Source organism: Salmo salar, chromosome 07, assembly GCF_965601325.2.
Source record: "Salmo salar chromosome 07, fSalSal1, whole genome shotgun sequence".
NCBI classification, from domain to species: Eukaryota; Metazoa; Chordata; class Actinopteri; order Salmoniformes; family Salmonidae; genus Salmo; species Salmo salar.
The window spans coordinates 54,876,501-54,899,568 of NC_138297.1; the positions used below are offsets into that span (position 1 = coordinate 54,876,501).

General features: G+C 40.4%; 1 pseudogene; it reads right to left on the minus strand.

The window, feature by feature from the left end:
• Window positions 1–1,142: 1,142 nt before the first annotated feature.
• LOC145879950 (Ig kappa chain V region K-25-like) lies at window positions 1,143–20,462 on the minus strand (annotated as a pseudogene).
• Window positions 20,463–23,068: the final 2,606 nt, after the last annotated feature.

Sequence of the window (23,068 nt, forward strand, 5' to 3'; positions counted from 1 at the left end):
GCATGATTTCTCATTCACAGATCTAACAGTCCTGCTCATCAAAATAGTTAAAAAAATGTTAGAAGATCACATCCATTTAAATCAGACATTTGGTTGAGGTTCATATGAGGACTTGTTTTGGGGTGCTGAAGTGATTGTAACTTTGAAGTAATGTTGAGGTCATAACACCTTTTGTTTTACTTCTGTAGATCTTGCTTTGCATATGGACAGGAATTGTGTTTCAAAACTTCAAATAACTTGTATATATACTTAAAGGCCATGACAAAAAGTACACGTCATAACCATGATGATGATGATGAGGATGGTCATGTGATCTTAATGATTGCTTTCTATTACTGTCACATGTCACAGTTGACCTCATCTAGTGACCATTTTTCCATGTCACTGTCTCGTCCCCCTCAGCACCTGCAGTAGGTCCCAGCTGTAGCAGTACAGTCACTGTGCAGTCTGACTGAGGGAGGTTTTTGTACGGCTCTGTATCACTGTGTGAACACTGGACCACTGTGTTCACTCTGACAGTAGTAATCTCCTGCATCTTCAGCCTGGTCTCCACTGATGGTCAGAGTGAAGTTACTCCCAGATCCACTGCCACTGAATCTAGATGGAGTCCCAGACTGAAGTCAGTTTGAAGAGTACATCAGGAGTTTAGGAGCTCCTCCAGGTTTCTGTTGGTACCAGGCCATACAGTAATAATACCCAGTACAACCAAAAGATACAGTCACACTGGTTTTACAGTTTATAATAATTGTCTGTTCTGGGAGAACAGTTTTCATTGTAGGAGTCTGAGTCACAGTGACCTGTCCTCTGGATTCTGAAAAAATATAAATTTAACCTGTTATGGCTAGGGGCAGTATTTTCACGGCTGGATAAAAAACATACCCGATTTAATCTGGTTACTACTCCTGCCCAGTAACTAGAATATGCATATAATTATTGGCTTTGGATAGAAAACACCCTAAAGTTTCTAAAACTGTTTGAATGGTGTCTGTGAGTATAACAGAACTCATATGGCAGGCCAAAATCTGAGAAGGTTTCATTCAGGAAGTGGCCTGTCTGACAAGGTGTCGTTCTTCTTGTCTCTGTTTATTGAAGAGTGAGGATCTTAGCTGTCCCGTGACACTTCCTACGGCTGCCATAGGCTCTCAGAAGGCGGCAAAACGCTGAATCGTGGCTTTGCAGGCTCTGGCTGAAACAAAGTAGCGCGTTTGGGTAGTGGCTGGTTACAGTACTGTGAGACTCAGGCTCGTGCCCGCGTCGACCGAAAGCTTTGTTTTCTTTCCTCTGTTTAGCTAAATGGACATTCCCGGTCGGAATATTATCGCTTTTTTACGAGAAAAATGGCATAAAAATGGATTTTAAACAGCGGTTGACATGCTTCGAAGTACGGTAATGGAATATTTAGATTTTTTTTGTCACGAATTGCGCCATGCGCACGACCCTTCTTTACCATTCGGATAGTGTCTGGTACGCACGAACAAAACGCCGCTATTCGGATATAACGATGGATTATTTTGGACCAAACCAACATTTGTTATTGAAGTAGCAGTCCTGGGAGTGCATTCTGACGAAGACAACAAAAGGTAATCAAACTTTTATAATAGTAAATCTGATATTGGTGAGTGCTAAACTTGCCGGGTGTCTAAATAGCTAGCCCGTGATGTCTGGGCTATGTACTTAGAATATTGCAAAATGTGCTTTCACTAAAAAGCTATTTTAAAATCGGACATATCGAGTGCATAGAGGAGTTCTGTATCTATAATTCTTAAAATAATTGTTATGCTTTTTGTGAACGTTTATGTAAGTAATTTAGTAAATTGTTAGCAAATTCCCCGGAAGTTTGCGGGGGGTATGCTAGTTCTGAACGTCACATGCTAATGTAAAAAGCTGTTTTTTGATATAAATATGAACTTGATTGAACAAAACATGCATGTATTGTATAACATAATGTCCTAGGGTTGTCATCTGATGAAGATCATCAAAGGTTATTGCTGCATTTAGCTGTCTTCTGGGTTTTTGTGACATTATATGCTAGCTTGAAAAATGGGTGTCTGATTATTTCTGGCTTGGTACTCTGCTGACATAATCTAATGTTTTGCTTTCGCTGTAAAGCCTTTTTGAAATCGGACAGTGTGGTTAGATAAAGGAGAGTCTTGTCTTTAAAATGCTGTGAAATAGTCATATGTTTGAAAAATTGAAGTTTTTGTATTTTTGAGGAATTTGTAATTCGCGCCACGCCTATCATTGGATATTGGAGCAGGTGTTCCGCTAGCGTAACGTCTAGATGTAAGAGGTTTTAAGTTCTAGTTTTTCTATTTCTATGTTTTTTGGGGGGATGATCTCCAATTAGAGGCAGCTGGTACTCGTTGTCTTTAATTGGAGATCATACTTAATTAGGGTTTTTTTTCCACCTGTGTTTGTGGGTAGTTGTCTTCTGTTTAGTTTATGTACCTGACAGAACTGTGTGCTTTCATTTTTCTCTTTGTTATTTTTCCTTTAGTGTTTTGAGTTAATAAATATTCATCATGAGCAATCGACACGCTGCGCTTTGGTCCCCTCTCTACGACAGCCGTTACAATTAGTGTCACGCCCTGACCTTAGAGCCATTTTATGGTTATTTGGTTAGGTCAGGGTGTGATGTGGGTTGGGCATTCTGTTGTATATTTCTTTGTTTTGGCTGAGTAGGGTTCCCAATCAGAGGCAGCTGTCTATCGTTGACTCTGATTGGGAATCATACTTAGGTAGCCTTTTCCCACCTGTGTTTTGTGGGTAGTTTTCTGTTTCGTATCTGTACCTGACAGAACTGTGCACTTTCATTTCATTTTTTGTTATTTTTGTTAGAGTTTTTTTTTTTGTGAAAATAAAACATCATGAACACTTTCCACGCTGCGCTTTGGTCTCATTCCGACGACAGCCGTTACAATTAGTCCCTATTGTAATATACTAGTACCTCAGTACCCTCAGTCCCTATTGTATTATACTAGGACCTCAGTACTATCAGTCCCTATGGTATTATACTAGTACCTCAGTACTATTAGGGTGGTATTGAGAGTGCTCTGCCTATGAAGGTTCTCAATATTGTGTGAAGGAGGTTTTTGTACGGAGACTTCACCAGAACAATGTTATGAGATGTTATCATCTTCTCCAGAAAAAAATCATATTTTTAGGCTATTTCTTTTTAGAGATTTTTGTGGACAGATCGGTGGATTGGTAGAGGGCAGAGTCACCGAAGTGAGAGAATTGTTCACATACCACCATGTTTATTTGGCAATATAACCATAAGCATTCTAACATGTGATTAAAAAGAGCACATTTTGATATACTGTAATGAATATCACCTCATTTTTCTGTTGAAATTTAGCAATGACTATTTATATACCTGGGATACCTGGGATAGGATAAAGTAATCCTTTAACCCCCCCCCCCTAAAATATTTAGATGCACTATTGTAAAGTGGTTGTTCCACTGGATATCATAAGGTGAATGCACCAATTTGTAAGATGCTCTGGATAAGAGCGTCTGCTAAATTACTTAAATGTTAAATGTTAAATGTTAATAATATAAGCAACACTTTGTATTGCATTCATAGTAAATGTTAACACTGACATGGTTTGAAGGTGAACCTCATCTATAGCTCTGAATTATATTTTGAGGTCATTTTGGGCTTGTATCTCAGAGTCGATTTTACATAAATTTATATGGATATTTCATGTCTTATTTAAAATTGTGAATATTAAATGATACTGTATCCAGACTATATGAAGTGATTTTTTGTCTTGGACTAGTCTTCATCTGTGTCCAGGGAACCTCCTCCCAGTGTTCTGTTGCTCTTGATGTGCTAAACTGTAGAGCATGAATGTAACATACATTTATCTCCACTCCTCTCCTAATGTTATAGAGTAGTAGCTGACCCTCTCCCCTCTCCTCTTCTCCAGCTGGTCCCTCTGTCAGGCCTGCAGTGTCTTTGCTCCCCCCGTCCTCTGAGCATCTCTCCGGGGGCTCAGCCACACTGGCCTGCCTGCTGAGCTGCTACTCCCCACAGGGGGCGATGGTGAGCTGGGAGGTAGACGGCGGAGGTGAAGGAGGGGAGCCTGACCACCACAGAGGAAGAGAAGGGCGGCCGCCGTAGCAGCACCCTGACCCTGAGCAAGGCACGCTGGGAAGAGGGAGAGGTGTACACCTGCAGGGTCGCCCACGACGACACCAGTGATTCGGCCGCCTTCCGGAGAAGTCACTGTAGTGTCTAAAAGCCATTGCTGGAGGCTAGAGAGTCCCCACATGGTGTTTGTGTTTTAGTGTTTTAGAGCTGAATGTTACAGTATAATAGTGAATAATATCAGTAGTGCTGTGTGATAAATGAACTATTTTGAGATTAAGTTGTACATGTCTTCTTGCCTCTAAGTTTAAATAAAGCTTGTTTTGATTGAAATATCACCCCAGGAGTTGATTTAAGTATGATTCCAGTGATCACTATCTCATGAATAGGCAGCACATTTCATACTAATTTATATCAATCAGCTTCTTTCATTATTTAACATTGTAGCATATAGCTAATCTCATGTTTTCAAACAGCGTTAAAAGGGCATCTGATCCAACAAATACTCTAATCATTTCTACAACTGAATGATCCAGTTATACTGTAGCATCAATACCAGTGATAATAATGAGTGACATTTGATAATAAACCTCTAAGATCTATTCTCAGAACTCACACTGCTAAACAGTTACTTTCCATAACATATGTATGCTTCCAATGCTTAATTCTTAATATGATTTTATTAAATTACATGTTTTAGCAATGGTTTTCAACAATATGTAGTGTAGACTACTCCATAAAATTCCCCCAGATCTTCTCTACCTCTAACCCCCTGGGGACAGAGTGAACATCTGGTGACAGTACTGCTCTACTCTGGGACAAGCAGAACCACACAGTCCTGTCTATGTAAATCTCAGTTTCACTCCCACAGCATTCAGTCTAGCAGATGAACAGTTTCACTGTCTGAAATACCCTGGACTGGGCCAGATGTGAGGGAGTGACTGGTTTTAACCTCTATGGTGGATGCAGGAAGGGAGACATAACAGATATGCCATAATATAATTAATGACAGAAAAAAGGTGTATTATACTTTATGTAGTATGTGTATATAGTAGTTGGATAGTATGCATGTGTCTCATGGTTGAGTCCAGCATCAGGTCTCATTCACAGGTCTAGCAGTCAGTAACCTACTAAGGACAAAGAGTTAATATTTTGCTGTAGATAAATACATCCATTTAAATCAGACATTTGGTTGAGGTCCAAATGAGGACTTGTTTTGGTGTCTGAAGTAATGAAGAGGTCATAACACCTTTTGTTTGGCTTCTCATGATGACTGGTAATAGCTCCCATTTGACCTGTGTATCTACATTGTCCAGCAGACAAATGACAACTATCGTCTACACATGACTGTATCTTGTTGACTGTACCTAAGGCCTGTACAGAGCTGGGGGGAAAAAGTGTTCCAGTTCTCTGGCCCTTCCACTTGGAAGGAGCTTCAAAGGGACATTAAATTGCAGGAGCTCGTCTCTTTGACTGACTACTGTAGCTAGGGTAAAAACTATAGTGGACAATGAAGTGGGGGGCTGTCAATGTTTTGACCCCTAAATGCACCACATCTCCCCAAATAATTATTGCCTTCTCAATGTGTACATTTATGGTTTTGAACTGTAGTGCTTTGCATTTCATATTGTAATTGTGTGTAAAACCTTGTGTGCCACTATTTTGGTCAGGACTCTCTTGTAAAATATATGTTTAATCTCAATGAGACTAACCTGGGAAAATAAAGGTAAAATAAATACAAACATTTTGTTCCAAAATATCACACTTTTTAAGTGAACTTTTAGGTCATGACAAATATAATTAGTTAAAACCATGATAATGATGATGTGGAACATGTGATCAATGATGCTTTCTAACCTTATTCAATGTTTCCTCTACTGATCAGTGTTCCATGTCACTGTCTCTTCCCCCTCAGCACCTGTAGTAGGTCCCAGCTGTAGCAGTACAGTCACTGTGCAGTCTGACTGAGGGAGGTTTTTGTACGGCTCTGTATCACTGTGTGAACACATATTTACTATTGATGTAGTGGTAACTCTGACAGTAGTAATCTCCTGCATCTTCAGCCTGGACTCCACTGATGGTCAGAGTGAAGTCAGTCCCAGATCCACTACCACTGAATCTAGATGGAGTCCCAGTGAACTTGTTGTTTATCAGATAAATGAGGAGTTTAGGAGCTTCTCCAGATCTCTGTAGGTACCAGGCTAAGTAATTACTGTATATACTACTGCTGAGTTTACAGCCAATGTTGACTGTCTCTCCAGTGCCAACAGCTTTCACTGCAGGTGTCTGAGTCAGAGTGTACTGTCCTCGGGATTCTGAATATTGAGTGGTGAGAGAAACAAACAAAACAATTAATATATTTACCCTGAGATAAGCATGACTACTTACTCAATTATCATTACTTAGATAATCATCATACTTATACCTTGTATGAATAAAGCAAGAGTCCAGATGAAGATGGTGATAAAAGTCATGGTTGTTGTGGGTTCTGTTGTCATGAAGGACAGCTTTCAGTCAGGAAGTGTTAAACTCACAGGAATATAAACCCTCCTAGAGCACTGAAGCATGTTTTGTCTATGCAAAATGTCCAATCTATGCAAACAGGGGTGTATTCATTTCTGCCGGTTCTGTTGCAAAATGTTTCTTAAAAGGGAGCGAACAGAACGAAACAGGGTTGGACCTATCTGAATTTTTCCAATTGCAACTCTCGTTTTCTTCTGTTTGTTTCTTTTTTTTAACAAAAAAAACAGGACGTGACCACTACAATACCAATGTCCAAGCAGGGCACAAATTGGGATATCAAGAATAGTTAAATGGACAATAATTAATAATATAAAAAAAAAAACATAAAACCAAACATCAGTAAGAGAAAACAACAACATAAAGAAAAAGTAGAATAAAACATTATAATATTATTCCCAGTTACACCACATTAGAAATTGACTTCAGTTACATCCATTATGACCTCTAAAGTTCATTAAGCCGAGCAATAAAGTATCCGTTTGGTTCTTAAACGGTAAACGGTTTCCGTAATGAATACACCCCCAGAGGTGTATTCACTAGGAACCTAACAGAACCTAACGGAACCTAACGGAACCAAACAGAAGCAAACAGTAGCAAAAGGAACAAAACGGGGAGGGACCTAGCGGAATTTGTCCAATAGAAACTCACGTATTCGTTTCAAATCTTTACACAATGCAAAACGTTTTGCTACAGTGTACAACTAATACATACACCCCAGACTGTCTTAGTCCCACAGAGACATTGTAATTGAAGAGATCTGTGTGAGCAAGAGCATTTTTAAGCGGTGGGGCTGATTGCCCAGCCAATCATGGTCTTGCTTGGTAAACAAGCCTCAGCTGGGCTCAATTCAAGGCTGGAAAGGCACTGGAAGGTTCGAGCAGGGCGTTGCAGGAGAGACGTTTTGTGTTGACTGCACCACAGGTCATTTCAGGACAGTGTTTCCCAAACCTCTCTTCAAGTCTCCCCAGAAAGTCCACTTACAGTATTCGACGTGTTCCAGAATTAGCACAGCTTATTCAAATGGTCACCTATTTAGCAAGCCCCTCATTAGATAAATCATCTGTACTAATTCTGGAATAAAATCAAATGTGGACTTCCTCAAGTACTTAAGGAGAGGTTTGGGAAACACTGTTTTAGGGATTAGGTGTTATAATCATGTTATACCATCTCAATAAATATAGTAGATTTTGACAGAGGGATCTTACAGAGACTGGAGGTTATATTCTGAAATATTGTGAGACATTACTATTGAACATATACAGATTCCTTTCAGCATATTGTGTGACATGTTGAAGCAATGTTTGCATTTTAACTCTTTCAGGTTGACCATAACAAAATGGGAGGAATATTTTTGTGTCATGACGTTGCCCTGTTGGCGGGAAGTTTATGGCCCCCCCGCCATGAATACCTTTCCCCCTTTTTCTCTCCACTCTACAGAATGGACTCTTGGAAAGCCTTTTTGTTAACATAGAGAGAGTATTTGTAACATCAAAAGCTTGGGGAAAATAACAATCTTTATGTAATCCAACCAGTTGAAAGTGTCCGTTGGTACTTAAAGAATATGATGTCAGATCAGTTGTCGTCTGAGACATTATTACTGATGATAGGACGACATAAACTGTGTCTTGGGAAGTCTACACATTCTAGATATCAGATTCACATGGAATTGTTGTGCAATTTAAATGTTTAAATATGAAACTATTTGTGAAATGATTAAATGTAATTTTAGCTTCTAAATGAGAGAATTGTTTTCATGAGTGAACATTGATCACTCAGTGGCCCCGCCCAAGTGAACAGGCATTGGTTGTGAACTATGAAACACACCCTTCTCTCCCCCACTACAAAAGCCCATTGGCGAAAGTCAACCTCTTATGTTCCCGATGACGTGAGGACTGCTGCTCATACGTTTAGAAGGGCTATTATCAACTACAGAACTAAGCCAACCTCAGCGTGAGCTCTGGTTGCGAATGGTTGAACGACATCAACTTAACTAAATTAACATTGTGTTCCCAATGACGTGAGGACTGATGTCTATACGTTTAAAAGGGCGAATTTCAACGTGGAAGTGACGATCGCCACGCTGGAAGAATGAATGTGACTACACCAGCCAAAATATAGCATGAGCTTAAAATATGGTGACTTGGTATGAACTTTGAACTCTTATTCACTAAAGAAGTGATACATCCTAGACGTCGAGTTATCAGCAGCAGCTGTGAATGTGCGTGGCCTGGGAAGGGATGGAGAATCTCTTCGAAACGACAGGGTGCTACATCGTATCCATCGTACCACCAGACAACAGGGTACGGCAACGTGCACGTTCTATCACCAGACGACAGGGCACTAGAACGTATCCGTTCTACCAAGGACAAGGGAGATCTCTGCTGGGCAGCCCAGCCTTCCATCTTTGACCAATCTATCGAAGCGCAGCTCAGAGTAAATATATTTCTTGCATTTTCCTTTTCCGAATGGGCGGATATTTAGAATGCATAAGATTCTGTATTTACGATAGCATAGCTTCAGAAGGTCCGATAGAGACCCAATCCTTTTGTTCCTCAGTCGTCCCGTTCTTTCAATCAAACCCAACCCCCCTTCTTTGTGTAACCAGCCGTCATATCGGTTTTGCCCCCCAGGGATGTTTTCTTTTATGACATAATTAGTAATCAATGTATGATCCATCCTGTGCATATGTAATTCTGTGTGATAATTTAGGTATTTAGTAAATAAATAATTAAACCACATTTTGTATAGCTGATTCAACTTGTTAGCCAGGGTTCGTGAAGATAACCAAGAATTTTACGAGGTTCCGATGAGACTGAATATGGTGATGATTAATAATTGACTGCTATTGATATAAAAGATTACCAGGTCTTTAAGAGTTTATTCGGAAGACAACAGCTCTATAAACATTCTTCCGTGGTGCCCCGACTTCCTAGTTAATTACATTTACATGTTTAGTTTAATCAGGTAATATTAATAACTGAGAAATTATTTTATAAAATAGCATGTCATATCATTTAATCCATAGTAAAAACACGACATATGTAATCTGGACATACGGTTGTTACCACTTAAGGAATGATTTAACATGAGGGTGGATAAGTTGACATAATAGTCATCGTCACTGATATATTTATCTCAGTGTATTTTAGTTCCATTGGAGGCTACTCAGAGGAGGAAGGGGAGGATCATCCTCCTCAATGAATTTCATAAAAATATAAATAGTTAAACATTTAAAGGTTATCCTTTTTAGATAAAACTATACAAAATCTATGCACATGTCACATATTTTATTTTATAAAAACACATTGTTTTGCAATGAAGGTCTACAGTAGCCTCAACAGCACTCTGTAGGGTAGCACCATGGTGTAGCCGGAGGACAGCAAACTTCCGTCCTCCTCTGGGTACATTGACTTCAGTACAAAACCTAGGAGGCTCATGGTTCTCACCCCCTTCCATAGACTTACACAGTAATTATGACAACTTCCGGAGGACATCCTCCAACCTATCAGAGCTCTTGCAGCATGAACTGTCATGTTGTCCACCCAATCAGAGGATCAGAGAATGAATCTAGTACTGAAAGCATATGCTACAACTAGCTAGCACTGCAGTGCATAACATGTGGTGAGTATTTGACACAAAGAGAGAGAAAGACATAAGTTAAACCTCTTACATCTAGGCGTTCCGCTAGCAGAACCCCGTTCCGCCAGCGGAACCCCTAGCCAACAGCCAATGCGAAATACAAAACCTCAAAAATCCAATAATTTCAATTTTTCAAACATACGACTATTTTACACCATTTGAAAGATAAACCTCTCCTGAATCCAACCACGTTATCCGATTTCAAAAAGGCTTTACAGCGAAAGCAAAACATTAGATTATGTTAGGAGAGTACATAGACCAAAATAACCACACAGCTATTTTCCAAGCAAGCATATATGTCAATAAAACCCAAAACACAGCTAAATGAAGCACTAACCTTTGATGATCTTCATCAGATGACACTCCTAGGACATTATGTTATACAATACATGTATGTTTTGTTCAATCAAGTTCATATTTATATCCAAAAACAGCTTTTTACATTGGCGCGTGATGTTCAGAAAATGTATTCCCACCAAAAACTTCCGGTGAATTTACAAAAATACTCATCATAAACGTTGACAAATTCATAACAATTATTTTAAGAATTATGGATACAGAACTCCTTTATGCAATCGCTGTGTCAGATTTTAAAATAGCTTTTTGGTGAAAGCACATTTTTCAATATTCTGAGTACATAGCTCGCCATCACGGCGAGCTATTCAGACACCCGCCAAGTTCGGGGCAACCTAAACTCAGAATTAGTATTAGAAATATTGTATTACCTTTGCTGATCTTTGTCAGAATGCACTCCCAGGACTGCTACTTCCACAAGAAATGTTTTTGTTCGAAATAATCCATAGTTATGTCCAAATACCTCCGTTTTGTTCGTGCGTTCAGGTCACTATCCAAAGGGTAATGCACAAGTGCATTTCGAGACACAAAAAGTCAAAATGTTCCATTACCGTACTTAGAAGCATGTCAAACGCTGTTTAAAATAAATTTTTATGGTATTTTGAACGTAAAATTGCGATAACATTCCAACCGGACAATAGTGTATTCATTCAAGGAGGAAAAGAAAAAACAGCGTGCTCGCAGGAACGCACATATCCAATCTCTTTGTCCCCAGGCAGTCCACTCAGAAACTGAGCTACTATACTCTGCCCAGTGACAGGGGAATGCTCAAAACACTTTCTGAAGGCTTTAGACAGCCAATGGAAGCCTTAGAAAGTGCAACGTAACAGCACAGATATTGTAGTTTCGAATGGGACTAGAAAGAAGAACTACATTTCTCAGATCCTACACTTCCTGGTTGACTTTTTCTCAGGTTTTTGCCTGCCATGTGAGTTCTGTTATACTCACAGACACCATTCAAACAGTTTTCGAAACGTCAGAGTGTTTTCTATCCAAATCTACTAATAATATGCATATTCTCGTTTCTGGGCCAGAGTAGTAACCAGTTTAAATCGGGTACGTTTTTTCATCCGGCCGTGAAAATACTGCCCCTATCCATATCAGGTTAAACAGTTTTGAACAAATTAATTTATAAAAAATGAAGGATGAGCGAGAGAGAGAGAGAGAGAGAGAGAGAGAGAGAGAGAGAGAGAGAGAGAGATAGCTATATTTCATAATTTTTTTCACTTTCACTTACTTGGCTATCTAGCAAATGCAGCAAGCTAGTTTTGCCTACTCAAACACCCGGCTCAAACAGAGGGATGCTATGTTAGCTAGCTGGCTATGACTGCCAGTCAGGGAAGAGTGAGAGTTTTGGCTAATGTGGCTACCCTTTATAGCCTGCAGGCCCAGGTGCGCCAAATAAGCTCTGCCTACTGGCCTCCTTATTTATAAAAACACCCAGCTAAACCCCCAGACACACCTCTGCCCTTAAGGCTGCCCCTCCCTCTCTCACCTCAGCAACCATGGATCCTAAGGAGCACTTTAAGAGTGAGAGAAAGAGAGACAGAACCGGGGAAGCAAGAGGAGACAGAAGAGCACAGGCAAGTTATCCAAAACAATGACAAAAACTACGGCATTGAGGCACGGGACAAGGCATCTGCAAGGACATTTTCTTTGCCCTTAATAAGACGAATGTCCAAATTGTAGAGCTGCAAAAACAGATCCCACCTCAAATCTCCCTTGCTCTAGGAGACAATGGGATGTGGCAGTTCACTTTTAGAAGATCGAACTTGCTCACAGATTTTGCAGAACCCACTTGATCAACACAATCCTCCAAACAAGGAAGAGGAAAGGAACCAGGCTACGTAATGTTGTTAACTTTACGATAGTCTGTGCATGGCCTAAAAGATGCATCAGGCTTCTTGACTAACAGATAAGGTGAAGCCCAACTGGAACAAGAATGTTCAGCAATATCGTTATCCAACATGTACTTGACTTCTGCATCTAAGTGCCTGCACTTGTCAGTTGAACACGATGGAAGCACTGTCTTATTGGCTGAGCAGCTCCAACATCAACATCATGCTCAATGAGATGAGTACGAGAGAGCGTATCAGAAAACAGAGCAGGATTACTGTCAATACGTTTACCTCAATAGAGCATGCAAATTCCCAGTGGTGGAAAAAGTACTCAGTTGTCATACTTGAGTTAAAGTAAAGATACATCAATAGAAAATGACTCAAGTAAAAGTGAAAGTCAACCAGTAAAATACTACTTGAGTAAAAGTCTAAAAGTATTTTGTTTAAAATATACTTAAGTATCAAAGGTAAATGGAATTGCTAAAATGTACATAAATATCAGAAGCAAAAGTATAAATAATTTCACCTTCCTTATATTAGGCAAACCAGACAGAACTATATATATATTTTCTTTTTATTGACGGATAGCAAGGGGTAAACTCCAACACTCAGACATAATTTACAAACGAAGCAGTTGTGTTTAATGAGTCTGCCATATCAGAGGCAGTAGGGATGACCAGGGATGTTCTCTTGATAAGTGTGTGAATTGGACCATTTTTCCTGTCAAAATGTAACGAGTACTTTGGGTGGCAGGGAAAATGTATGGAGTAAAAAGTACATTATTTTCTTTAGGAATGTAGTGAAGCAAAAATATAAATAGTAACGTAAAGTACAGATATCCCCCAAAAACTACTTAAGTAGTACTTTCAAGTATTTTTACACCACTGTAAATTCCCCAAAGTTCTGAAATTTTAAATGGCCTTGAAAAACACCATCATCAGGAGCTGAACTCTCCTCCTCATACAATATATGAGGTGAAACGGACTCTAGGGCAACTGAGAATGCAGAAAGGACAGAACCAACTCTAAGTGAACTATCACCTAACTTAACAGGAGTTGATGCCGATGAACGAGAGTAGTAAGTTTTCAACAAATTCACATGAAAAAGTTGGGTGGCCTTCCTGCGCTTAGGAATTGCAATCAGACAGTTCTGTTCAGACACTTTGCGCACCTCCGTGAAAGGACCAGTGAACTTAACCTGCAAAGAAGAACCTACAAATAGGTAAAAGAGCTAAAACTTGGTCACCAGAGCTAAATTGTCTACGCTCAGACCGACAGTCATAAATATGCTTAATCTTTACTTGTGCCCTTTCCAGTTTCTCTTTTGCCATTTCAGCAGCAGAGCACAGTCTATTACGAACACCATTGACATAATCAAGTAAATTTAGTGGTGGCTCTACTGTTCCCCAGGTGTCCTGCAACACAGCCAGAGAGCCACGCGCTGCATGTCCAAAAAACAGATCATTTAGACTAAATCCTTTACTCTCCTGGGCAACTTCTCTAGCTGCCAACAGTAACCATGGCAAACCAACACTGGAACTCTTCCAAGTCAAGGTACAGTGCCTTCGGGAAAGTATTTAGAGCCAATGACTTTTTCGTTCACGTTTTGTTACGTTACAGCCTTATTCTAAAATGGATTAAATCGTTTTTCTTCTTCATCAATCTACACACAATACCCTGTAATGACAAAGCAAAAACTGTTTTTTAGAATTTGTTGCACCTTTGGCGGCGGTTACAGCCTCAAGTCTTCTTGGGTATATGTAATGGAAATTATATGATTAAAGGTTTGACTAAATGATTTCACTCAGAAACCATATAACCTGTTGAAATGTATTCGAAATTATAAGGCTATAATAATGGGTTAAAAACTATATTCCAATTCTGTGTGTGAGTAAGACACTGTTACTATTTCAAAATGAACAGGGCATAGTTGATAAGACGACCTTGTGAGAGGAACAGGAACAGGGCCTCCCTAAGTTATGGAGGGGAACAACTGCCTGAAAACGGCTAGGCTGGCAAAAGATAAGGAGACAGGTGGTCTGGGTACTGTGGAAAAATACAACCGCCTAAAGCGGGGTGGAGTTCTCTACTGATGTAAGTTTATTTGTGTGTGTGTGTGTGTGTGTGTGTGTGTGTGTGTGTGTGTGTGTGTGTGTGTGTGTGTGTGTGTGTGTGTGTGTGTGTGTGTGTGTGTGTGTGTGTGTGTGTGTGTGTGTGTGTGTGTGTGTGTGTTTGTGGTAATATAAAAGGCTGTGTGCATTGTATGAATTTCAGAGCTCTCATAAATCATGGTTTTGACCCTTGTAGGCTGGGTATCCATCTGCTTCATTCAACCAGAATCTTACACAGTCTGGGGGGGCAGACTGAGTAGTTTCATTGAAGTTCGGTTTAAGAACATTGATAACTTAATTATCGTAACAGTATGACTCTACAAGCTTGGCACACCTGTATTTGGGAGTTTCTTCCATTCTTCTCAGCAGATCCTCTCAAGCTCTGTCAGGTTGGATGGGGAGTGTTGCTGCAAAGCTATTTTCAGGTCTCTCCAGAGATGTTTGATTGGGTTCAAGTCCAGGCTCTGGATGGGCCACTCAAGGACATTAACCTGTTGGGGCTACAGGTTAGCAATGAACCCCGAGTCGGGATTGCTGACAAGGCTGGAAATTCAAAACATCAAAAATCTAATAATTTCAATTTCTCAAACCATCAACTATTTTACACAATTTAAAAGATAAACATCTCCTTAATCTAACCACATTGTTCGATTTTCAAAGAGGCTTTACGGCAAAAGCATAAAGTTAGATTATGTTAGGACAGTACATAGCCACAAAAGTACAAACATCCATTTTCAATTCAAGGTCAGGCGTCACCAAAAGCAGAAACCAGCTAGAATTATGCACTAACCTTTGTCAATCTCCATCAGATGACACTCCTAGGACATTATGTTATACAATACATGCATTTTTTGTTCCATCAAGTTCATATTTATATCCAAAAACAGCATTTTACAGTAGCGTGAAATTCAGATTTTTTTCTTCTCTGAAATGCTTCCGATGAACATAACAAAATTACTATTCGACAACATTGGTAAATTATAATATTGTCATTCAAAGAATAATATATTATCATCTCGTAATTGCTACCGAATGGCCAGATCTCAAAATAACTTTACTGGGAAATCACATTTTGCAATAAACGGGGTGCTATGCTAAGAACAACAGGCTATGCTATACAGTTAGCATCATCTAAAATCGATAATAACATTGTAAATACCCCCTTACCTTTGATTATCTCCATCAGAAGGCAGGATCCCAGGTCCGGAAGGCATTCCAGGTCCGGAACAAATGTGGTTTCTTTTGACAAAGTTCATAATTTATGTCCAAATAACACCAAGTACTTAGCGTTCATTATGCTCCCACAAAACGTGGTTGGGGGGCTTTTAAAATCACGCCGAAAAGCTAAAAAAACCTAGTAAATAATCTATTTATGTTCGTTCAAACATGTCAAATGTTGTTTAGCATTAATCTTTTGGTCCATTTTTAACGTTAAACATCAGTAATATTTTCACACAACCTATCCTATGTCTAGATAAAAAATGATGACAAACTCACGTTTCTCAGATTTATGCGCAGGCGCAAAAAAATGAAGTGATGACATGTCAACTTCCTTGGATTCTAATTTGCTCTCTGTTTATCATAGACGCTTCAAACAACTTTATAAAGATCGTTGACATCTAGTGGAAGCCGTAGGTGTTGCGAAATGAATCCTTTCTCACTATGGTATCTATAAAACAATGACACTAAATAGTACAGTCACAAAATTCACATTTTTTTTATCTATTTTTCACAGGTTTTTGCCTGCAATATGAGTTTTGTTATACTTACAGACACCATTCAAACTGTTTTAGAAAATTCAGAGTGTTTTCTATCCGAATGTATTAATAATATGCATATCCTAGCTTCTGAGTTGGTGTAGGAGGCAGTTAAAAATGGGCACATATTTTTTTCAAAATGTCTCAATACTGCCCCCGAGCCCCAACAGGTTAACCTTCCATTCTTCTCAGCAGATCCTCTCAAGCTCTGTCAGGTTGGATGGGGAGTGTTGCTGCAAAGCTATTTTCAGGTCTCTCCAGAGATGTTTGATTGGGTTCAAGTCCAGGCTCTGGATGGGCCAATCAAGGACATTAAGAGACTTGTCCTGAAGCCACTCCTACGTTGTCTTGGTTGTGTACTTAGGGTTGTTGTCCTGTTGGAAAGTGAACCTTCGCCCCAGTCTGAGGTCCTGAGCACTCTGGAGCAGGTTGTCATCAAGGATCTCTCTGTACTTTGCTCCATTCATATTTGCCTCGATCCAGATTAGTCTCCCAATCCCTGCCGCTAAAAAACATCCCCACAGCATGATGCTGCCACCAACATGCTTCACCGTAGGATGGTGCCAGGTTTCCTCCAGATGTGACGCTTGGCATTCAGGCCAGAGTTCAATCTTGGTTTCATCAGACTAGAGAATCTTGTTTCTCGTGGTCTGAGAGTCTTTAGGAGCCTTTTGGCAAACTCCAAGCGGGATGTCATGTGCCTTTTACCGAGGAGTGGCTTCCGTCTGGCCACTCTACCATAAAGGCCTAATTGGGGGGGTTCTACAGAAATGGTTGTCCTTCTGGAAGGTTATCCCATCTCCACAGACGAAGTCTGGAGCTCTGTCAGGGTGACCATCGGGTTCAGTTTGGCCGGGCAGCCAGCTCTAGGAAGAGTCTTGGTGGTTCCAAACTTTTCCATATAAGAATGATGGAGGTCCCTGTGTTCTTGCGGACCTTCAACGCTGCAGACATGTTTTGGTACCCCTCCCCAGTTCTGTGCCTAGACACAATCCTGTCTCTGAGTTCTACGGACACTTACATCGACCTCATGGCTTGGTTTTGCTCTGACATGCACTGTCAATTGTGGGACCTTATATAGACAGGTGTGTGCCTTTCCAAATCATGCCCAATCAATTGAATTTACCATAGTTTGACTCTAATCAAGTTTTAGAAACATCTCAAGGATGACCAATGGAAACAGGATTCATCTGAGCTCAATTTTGAGTCTCATAGCAAAGGGTCTGAATACTTATGTAAATATGGTATTTTTGTTTTTAGTTTTGAATAAATTAGCAAACATTTCTAAAAACTGTTTCCACTTCGTTATAATGGGGTATTGTGTGTAGATTGCTGAAGAAATGGTTTTATTTAAACCATTTTAGAACAAGGCTGTAACATAACAAAATGTGGAAGAAGTCAAGGGGTTTGAATACTTTCCGAATGCATTGTAAGCTTTTAGTTTGACTAATGTATTGCCACTGGGGCCTGCTGGTGTAACTGCTAAACTGCTTTCTGACTGTACACTGTACTGCATGATTGTAGCGGGTTTACTAACGCGTTAGTTATATTAGCTATGTTGACTATGACGTTACTTTAGCTAATATGGTGAGCTAGCTGCGGTTATGATATGAAGGTTTGGCTAGGAAAGGTTTTTTCACCTGGTCACAGACAGCTGATATGTTGAACATTGAAGTCCACTATGCGAGAATGAATACAACGACCTGTTTGTATGTGGCTACGAAAGTGAACTGTTTGCATGTGATCAGGGGTGTATTCATTCCGCCGATTCTGTTGAAAAAATTTCTTAAATGGAAGGAAACGGAGCGAAACAGGAGTAAACATACATGAATTTGTCCATTAGAAACTATTGTTTTCTGTCACGCCTGCTCCCGCTCTTCCTCCCCCTGGCGCTCGAGGGCGCCAGGATCTCCAGCATTACACACTCAAGCCACCATCAGTACGCACACCTGCCTTCCCCCCTGTCACACGCATCAGCGATCATTTGACTCACGTGTACTCAGTTACTTGTGTCATTGCCTTCCCTATATCTGTCTGTTCCCAAGCTCTGTTCCCTGCTTCGGGATTTATTGTCTCATGTCCGTGTTCCGACACTGTTCCTGTCTTGCTTCCTTGTCTGTTCCCTAATAAATGTCTGACTCCCCGTACCTGCTTCTCCTGTCCGGCTTCAGTCCTTACAGTTTGCAACTGTTGGACTAATGATTACACCCTAGGTCAGCAAGAGTGAGCAAGGCAGTATTGAATGTGTCACTGTCTGTCCATGTGTCCCTGTCACCACAAATCTTTCTCTCGAGCTGTGTTCACCTACGTTGAATTCATAGGCTAGGTTGTAGGAACCTCATGATGGGTATAGGGAAAATGCAAGAAATATTTAGTAGCCTAAACCAATCTATGTTAAACTGGGTGAATGGAATATCAATGACAGTCATCCAATATGCTGTAATAGAAATAAGGCCAATACACATACAAAAAAATAATCATGCTCCCTCATCTTAAATGGCACCGACCGCCACTGTTTAGTTCAGTCAGTGGTCCATGTCACTGTCTCTTCCCCCTGGCTGAACATCTGGTGACAGTGCTGGTCTATTCTGGGACAAGCAGAACCACCCAGCCCTGTCTATGTAAATCTCAGTTTCACTCCTACAGCTACTAGTCTAGCACTTGACCAGTGTCACTCGCTGACACCCTGGACTGGGACTGATGTGAGGGAGGTGACTGATTTTAACCTCTATGGCGGATTCAGGGAGGGACATATATGTCACGACTTCCACCGAAGGTGGCTCCTCTCCCCGTTTGGGCGGAGCTCGGCGGTCGTCGTCGCCGGCCTACTAGCTGCCACCAATCCCATTTTCCTTTTCATTTAGTTCTGTCTGGTTTTACACACCTGTGTCTTGTTTTTCTGATTTCGGTGGGTTTATATTTCCCCGCTGCAGGTTAGGCTGTGCGGGATTATTTGCTGTAGGGTACATGTAAGGTGTTTACCATGGACATATTGCTTGTGGCTAGCGGAGTCAAGGTTTCTCCCCTGTGTGTGTCGTTGCGCTTTCGGAGCGCCCAATTAAACTGTTGATTTTCCTGGAACCCTTCTGCTCTCCTGCTCCTGATTCCACACACCCCCCTCCATCGAGAGGCATTGTTACAACATAACAGATAAGGCACCAAGTAATTGATGACAGATAAAAAAAAGATTATACTTTACGATGATAGTGTGTAGTGTATGTCTCTACGTAAATGTGTCTCATGTTTGAGCCCAGCATCATGTCTCATTCACAGATCATGAAAAGGGTTAATACATGCTAGATGATCACATCAATATTTGGTTGTGAAGTGCATGTAGGGATTTGGTTTGAGGGGCTGATGATGATTTAACATCACTTTTTTTTTACTTCTGTAGATCTTACTCTGCATATGGACTGGTAATGTGTTTCAAAACATCTCATAACTTTTGTACACACTTTCAGTTCATTACCAATATAACCAGTTACAACCATGATGATGATATAAATGATGATGATGATGATGATGAGGACGATAATGAGGACGTTGGAGAACGTGTGATTTGTATCATGCGTTCTAATCATATTCAAAGTTTTTGTACGACTCTATCACCGTGTGAACACATGACCACTGCTATGGTAACTCTGACAGTAGTAATCTCCTAAATCTTCAGTCTGGACTCCACTGATGGTCAGAGTGAAGTCACTCCCAGATCCACTACCACTGAATCTAGATGGAGTCCCAGACTGAAGTGTTGTAGCATAGTAAATAAGGAGTTCAGGAGCTCCTCCAGGTTTCTGTTGGTACCAGGATAGGTAGTTATTAGAATACACATTACTGCTGGTTTTACAGTTGAGAGAGACTGTCTCTCCTGGGACAACAGCTTTCACTGCAGGAGTCTGAGTCACAGTGTACTGTCCTCTGGATTCTGGAAAATATAATAAAAACATTTATATTAAATAAATGTTACATGTTGTAATGAATAGCTCTGAATAGAAATATTAACATGAATATACTGTATGTTATACCTTTGTGTAGATGTAATTATTTTTCAACAACAAATTCCAAAAACTGTAACCTTGAAAGCAGAAAGCAAGTGTCCAGATGAAGATGGTGATAAAAGTCATGGTTGTTGTGGGTTCTGTTGTCATGAAGGACAGCTCTCAGTCATGAAGTGTTAAACTCACAGGGCTATAAACACTACCAGATCACTGAAGCATGTGCTGTCTATGCAGAGCATCATCACTATGCAAACAGACTTTATTGATCCCCAGGGAAACTGTAGTTGAAGATCTCTTCTTCTTCTTCTACTTCTTCTTTGGGATTGGATTGGCGGATTGCATCCAATTTAAAGGTGTATACACTGCCACCTACTGTACTAAAAGGTATGGCCAGTCACGGCCTACAGTATCTACATTAAATTATCTTCATTATTCCTGTTCCTAAAAGGATAAACTTACACACCAACTAACCCTACACTTATATACCACTCTTTAATACAAATAAAATCACCTCCCCATTAGCCTCTCTGGGCTAGGCGGGACGAATTCGTCCCACCTACACAACAGCCAGTCTAATCCAGTGGCGCGATTTTCAAATACCTTAGAAATGCTATTACTTCAATTTCTCAAACATATGACTATTTTACAGCTATTTAAAGACAAGACTCTCGTTAATCTAACCACACTGTCCGATTTCAAAAAGGCTTTACAACGAAAGCAAAACATTAGATTATGTCAGCAGAGTACCCAGCCAGAAATAATCAGACACCCATTTTTCAAGCTAGCATATAATGTCACAAAAACCCAAACCACAGCTAAATGCAGCACTAACCTTTGATGATCTTCATCAGATGACAACCCTAGGACATTATGTTATACAATACATGCATGTTTTGTTCAATCAAGTTCATATTTATATAAAAAACCAGCTTTTTACATTGGCATGTGACGTTCAGAACTAACTTCTGGGGAATTTACTAACAATTTACTAAATTACTCACAATAAACGTTCACAAAAAGAACAACAATTATTTTAAGAATTATAGATACAGAACTCCTCTATGCACTCGATATGTCCGATTTTAAAATAGCTTTTTGGTGAAAGCACATTTTGCAATATTCTAAGTACATAGCCCAGTCATCACGGGCTAGCTATTTAGACACCCGGCAAGTTTAGCCTTCACCAAAATCAAATTTACTATTACAAAAGTTTGATTACCTTTTGTTGTCTTCGTCAGAATGCACTCCCAGGACTGCTACTTCAATAACAAATGTTGGTTTGGTCCAAAATAATCCATCGTTATATCCGAATAGCGGCGTTTTGTTCGTGCGTTCCAGACACTATCCGAATGGTAAATAAGGGTCGCGCGCATGGTGCAATTCGTGACAAAAAAAATCTAAATATTCCATTACCGTACTTTGAAGCATGTCAACCGCTGTTTAAAATCCATTTTTATGCAATTTTTCTCATAAAAAAGCGATAATATTCCGACCGGGAATATCCTTTTAGGTAAACAGACAAACGAAAAGAAAGCTTTCGGTCGACGCGGGCACGAGCCTGAGTCTCACAGTACTGTAACCAGCCACTACCCAAACGCACTACTTTGTTTCAGCCAGAGCCTGCAAAGCCACGATTCAGCTTTTTGCCGCCTTCTGAGAGACCATGTGAGACGTAGGAAGTGTCACGTTATAGCAGAGATCCTTTGTAATTGATAGAGATGGAAAAGAAGTTCAAGAAATGGTCAGACAGTGTACTTCCTGTACAGAATCTTCTCAGGTTTTGACCTGCCATTTGAGTTCTGTTATACTCACAGACACCATTCAAACAGTTTTAGAAACTTTAGGGTGTTTTCTATCCAAAGCCAATAATTATATGCATATTCTAGTTACTGGGCAGGAGTAGTAACCAGATTAAATCGGGTACGTTTTTTATCCAGCCGTGTCAATACTGCCCCCTAGCCCTAACAGGTTAACTCTTCTGCAGTAAAAAAATTTACACCCAGGTAGTTCTCTTCAGCTACCACCTACACATTTAAACCCACTACCCCATTCCACTACTTTGACCCTATCTGCTCCTGCACCATGCCAACGACCTGGGAGGACGGGATACCACCACTCAACACACCCTGTAACTCTGCTGAAGTCTAATCTCATATACCCAAATACTTCTCTGCAGCTGCCACGACAACATCTAATCTCTGTGATTTACCTACCATCCCGTGGTACAGTTGATAACCATTGCTATGAACTCTAAGAAGACAACCTTACTGAAGCATAACTCACTCGTTACTCTATCCCTCTGTGCTGGCACAAATCTACTACTCACTGTGATCCTCGCAGGATCCCTGACCCTTGACCCATCCTCCTCCACTTCCTTCACTGCCTCAGCATATGACACCCTCTGCACTACTCTGGCTATGGCCACTTCAACCTGCATCTCTCGTACCGGACACTTCAGACCTCCAGCAGCATGAGTACCCCTACAGTTGACACACGCAACTTCATCCACCGAAACTACACAATCCTCTGTCCCATGCCCTCCTGCACACTTCCCACATCTTGGAATCTCCCTCCCACACACTGCTGCAACATCACCATAAACTTTGCACCTGAAACAGTGCAGTGGATTCTGCATAAAAGCTCTGACAGGATAACTAATATATCCTTACATGTCTGGCTCAAAAAAAAGGACTGACAATGACTCCTCTGTTTCACCACGCTCACCAACGGGTCTGCGTCGCACCAAACGGCGGGCG